Source organism: Vespa crabro, chromosome 12, assembly GCF_910589235.1.
Source record: "Vespa crabro chromosome 12, iyVesCrab1.2, whole genome shotgun sequence".
Lineage (NCBI taxonomy): Eukaryota > Metazoa > Arthropoda > Insecta > Hymenoptera > Vespidae > Vespa > Vespa crabro.
In genome coordinates this window covers 2,950,249-2,955,435 of record NC_060966.1, presented here as the reverse complement: position 1 = coordinate 2,955,435, position 5,187 = coordinate 2,950,249, and the positions used below count along the sequence as shown (strand labels likewise).

At 28.7% G+C, this 5,187-nt stretch overlaps 1 long non-coding RNA gene across 2 annotated transcripts; it reads left to right on the top strand.

The window, feature by feature from the left end:
* Positions 1-547: 547 nt before the first annotated feature.
* On the top strand, positions 548-2,975 carry LOC124428315. Of its 2 annotated transcripts, XR_006943137.1 has the most exons (4): positions 552-662; positions 1,466-1,607; positions 1,661-2,085; positions 2,194-2,975. It is a non-coding gene; the product is annotated as an uncharacterized LOC124428315 (long non-coding RNA). The 2 variants fall into 2 exon arrangements; XR_006943136.1 differs by having other exon boundaries at positions 548-662; positions 1,661-2,975.
* The last annotated feature ends 2,212 nt before the right edge of the window (positions 2,976-5,187 follow it).

The window sequence follows — 5,187 nt, the reverse complement described above, 5'->3', positions numbered from 1 at the left end:
TTCCTTTTATATTTTATAAACTAAATCGTAGAGTTTTTATAAGCAATATGTAATACATTGACAAACATCTAGATTAATAATTCTGAAATCGTAGATTCTCTGAGGCTGAATGATTCCGTTGTTTCTTTTTCTTTTTTTGTTGTATCAATGTAAAAGAAAATAAACGACTAATTTATTCTTTAATTTTTTTACTAGTATTAGTAATAGTAATAGTTGTACAATAGAACCATAGAAGTAATAGTTGAAATAGTATAGAGTGGAATAGTCATGAAAAGAAAATCACGTGAAAAATAAGCTCGAAGGTAGAATGGAAATGAATTCATGTTTTAATTTATATTAAAATAATATAATATATAAGTTTTCACTACTTATTTTTGGCAAAATGTTCTACAAAACCTTATTTTTTAACCTATATTTATATACTAATTATAACAATTATATTTATTATTCTTTATGTAATTGCGGAACAAATGCGTACCAACGTTATATCTAATTCGGATCGATGCGAAACCACCTAAAAGCGACCATCTAAAAAAGATCTACATTTAAGAGATTGAAAAATGTGAGGTCACAGCCTACTAACATTACCTATTCTACACCAACTGAAACTCATTGATATGTTATAGTCTGGCACACTGTGAAGGGTGAGATAGATTTTTAAGGTTAGTATTTCTTTTTATTTTTGTGGAGTGGTGTGTTCTTACAATCTTCAGCAGTGGTACTAATTTCTTCTTGTATATCATATTATCCATTATTTATGTCATTCATTTAATGAATCTTTCAGTAGGTTTTCAACCTTGAAATAAAAATTACCATGTTGAAGGTTTATTAAATGATATTCGTTTGTAGAAACTAAAATTAACCTCTAAATATGATTTTAATCGAAAGCTTTTAAGACATCAAGAAATACAGCGGATCAAATTATTTTTAAAGTAAAACATAACAAGTTGAAGAAGCTATTACTAAAATTACGGAACCTTTTCATTATATTATTCATTCTAATTAATTAATTGTTTTAATAATAGTACTTACTCTTAATAATTATTTTTATTATCTATTATTATTTCCACAAAACATTTCAAACAGATATTTAGTAAGACGTTTTTACTTGGTATATTAAAATGTGGGAAGGTCAAAAGATTTTTAGAAAGAATAATAACGAATCTGAGTCACAATCCTGCAGAGAATTGACAAAATGTTTTGAAAGAAGTATTCCGTTAATATTCTATTATTGGTATATAGTTCATTAGCAAGCGAAATAGAATTTAATAAATATTCCGTCAAATAAATAATTCTTTTATTGCTTTTGTTAACCGCAAGTTTTTTCATTTATTCTTAATAAGAAAATATAAGATGATACTGACTTTATTATTATTATTAAGTGAAATATTTGCATCAAAAGGTATCTTATCTTTATTTTCAAATTATGTCAATACATGACTATACGTAATATGCAACGTTTCAGAATTGGCCAACCATTGAAATTATTTCATTTAAGAATGAAAAATGATGACGTATCATTATGCACTGGATTATTACTATACTAAGGAAATGAACGCAACAAAGGAATATTCCATTGTGTAATAGATTGGACTGGCTTTCAATTGGTATGTACCAAGAGTTTGTGTTTTCATCTCGATTCTGACTTATGTTCTCGCAGGTTATTACTAGACCCTCAACGAGAATGTTGCCACGATAAGATCATGCTTCAACATCGTTCCATCCTCCATGATTACTGGATTTTTATTGGATAAGAACGGATGTTATTTGTATAAAAATAGGAAAGAAAAACATCTTAGAATTCAAGAATATCATTCGATAATATGTATTCGTTAGTTAGTCGATGGTTTCTCATCCGAAAGATTCATTATGCACGTAAAGATTGAGAAAAACAAGAGAACTATTCAAGAGATCATCTGAAGGGATATCGAAGAATATAGCTGCAGTAAATATGTATAGATGAAAGAGAGTAAATTTATCTATCGAATCTGCTAGTCTAATAACAATCGTAGAGGAGGAGAAAAGCAGTTTATTACAAATAATACTTAAGAAGAATTGACACTGAAAATTTTGTGGAAACCAATGGTAAGAAAGCTCATGTTGGTTCATTGTCATGGAGTTTTGTTTCATCAATCATGCGGAACATATTTTCTGCTAATTGAATATGGAAATTGGTTTGTTTCATGGTGGTAGAACGATCGTTGATGAAAGAAGAATAAGATGCGGACCACGTTTTTGTATTAATCTTGCTATAGCAATCTATCTTCACACGTACGTTTATCTATTCAATGGTCGAATTTTGCGATAGACGCTTTGGTAAGTAAATGTATCGTTGAATAGTATAAATATGAGGATGCCTGAAAAACAAAATAATCATCTTAGGGATCCGTCAATTAAAGTTTTTGTACTTCCAGTTTCCAAGCTTTTTATGAAAAAGAACAAAAAATCCAGATGCTAAAGCATCATCGAAGATTCTAGAGAGTGATATTTATAATAACGATAGTAAGAAGCGTAAACCAAAGCAGTGGCTTATTTAAGATTTTTATTTGGCGATAATTTGAACGGTTGGAACGAATAAGTGATTAAATTTATTGCAATACTGATTTCAGATTTTTCATTAACTAAATACTTATTATATTATGAACAAAAGCTCGATCACTGAATCTAATGTTTATAGCATTAAATGGCGAGACAATTTTCATTAGCGAACTGGATATTTTTTTTCGAAGGATATGCCGATTATTTATTTCGACAAAATTTACGTATAGTCGAGTTAAAAGAAGAAAACGGATAGATGATTACCGGATTGTATTCTCGAATGTCTGAAGGAGGAATGAATTAAAGAGTCAGCTGAATCAATTATTTAACATGTATGATTCGTCCAGTCATTAGAAACAAAATAAGAACTAGTTTTATTAATTACGTTTGAACCTTTTTAACATTTAATAAAATAAAAGTTGTTATCAACCAGAAAATTAAAATTGCATTTTTTCAATAACTATTGATTTAAAATGGAAAAAATGATACCGTTGTAAAAAGAATAAAAAGGCGTTTCAAATGATATGCCTCCCGGCCCCTTTTGCCGTTTAAGATTTTTGAGTCGGTTGTCATCTCCTTAGGTAATATGCCTAAAGAAAAATGCATTTATGATAAGGACCTATTCTCCTCGAAGACAATGTTAACTAGATATGACGTTTTCTGAAAAAGTCATTAAATTTCATAATAATCTTGATGAATACTCTTCATTTGGATATATATGTAGGTTAAATATGGTGACTGATATCTTTCCATTTTTATCATTTTGTTTTTCTTCTTATCTTTGTGTGCTTATATATGAACTTTTTCTGTTATTAAAAGTATTTTATGTTAATGATTTGTATCAACGTTAATACAATATATAATATATAAAGCATCGATAGGATTATTAAAGTGAGATAAATTAGTCGTCCTGAATGTTTACGATTTCTAATAAAATTTTCTTGTGCGATTTTGAGAGAAAGGAAAAGGACGTGTAAGTTAACAATATTATTAGAACAATAAACAGAAAAATATTCATTATCGCATAATCCTGTTGAGTTACCATGTGTAATGCGTCGAATCGATATAAATAATTGATATAAAAAAAATATTTCGACATAATTTGCTTCAATTATTGATCATTACGTAAATACGTACGATAATTCATATGTAATAATCACATATACATGTTACTCTTTCTTTCTCTTATTTCATCTCTCTCTCTCTCTCTGTCCCCTTCTTTCAGACCCATCTCCTATCATTCACCATTCTCTTTTTGTCTTTGTCACCTTTTCTCGCTCGTCGCATAATTGATTCCTTTTTCCGATTGCTTTATTCGATAGCTTCTTTTATTATTCAGAAGGCATTGTTGTAAAATATAACAATAATAAGTGGAAAAATTTGAATAAATAATTTAAAAATTTTATTGATTCTTTTAGATATTATTAATAATTCACTTAATTTCTCTTTTCTTTGAATAAAATTTGTTATTCACTAGGAAAGAGGAAAGATAATATCATATATAAAATATTATATTCCATATTTCATTATGATTTATAATACATAAATATAATATAATTAAATATTTTATAATTTAAATTTATTTTTAAATTGTGTTATGTATATACGTATGGAATCTTCTGTCCACTCTTGTTATTCTCAGTTCTAAATGATCTACTACGTATTGTGGTAAACAATAAATCGGATTTACTTTATTCGATGGATAATCAGTATGTATTAACGATAATGCAGCAAGTCCAAATAATGTATGATATCAGCGATATCATCACGTCTATCGCCAAAGCCTCCACTATCAATATCTTGACACATCAAAACTTTATCTACCTATAGTACAAGAAATGAAGATATTTCTATATGGTAGGAGAAGTGCCTAACGTACCTTTAAAACATTTTTTAATTACACGTTCAATGCCATACAGTTCAACCGTGAAAAGCTTTCAGTTTATTTATATTGTCATCGACCAAACAAACTTTCATCTGTTCATTCGCTCGACACTCGATATTCGACATTGCTGAAGTAGAACAACCGATGTGCTCTCTCACACTCATGCCTAGTGTTTTATATATTATGTAATCGTGCTTTTCTCTCATTCACACGTGTCATACACATGTACATTTGTTTAGAGTACAGTGCAACGAACTTCGTCTAGTCCAAGGGCGCTTGGAAGTTGCACGTGGACTAATCCTCATTCTGATCACTATCATAGTTTACATTTATTTCTTATATTTATATTTATATATTATACATATTATATGCCATAAATTGTAGAAGCCGTATGTACCATGGATTTTATATTCTAAAGTCAATAAATTGCAATGGTAGAAATAAAGATAATAACTTCCATTGTTAATAAGTTATATCATTAAAATAAATCGGTTAGTAATAGTTTTTTTAGAAATTAGTAAAACTGCAGTAATGCATTCTTATAGATTTTCTTGTACATGCTCGATATTTGATACCAATTAACCCTTTCTCTACGTATAACATATCGCCGGGCAATGTATTAATTTTCTTTTAATGAGATTTGAAATATTGGAGTAAGCGAAGTGTAACGATGTAGATGATCATTCGAGGAAACAGCAATACGAACATTCAGTTCGTACTGATACTTTAACTATACACTACTACATTCGACCCTACTACGATTG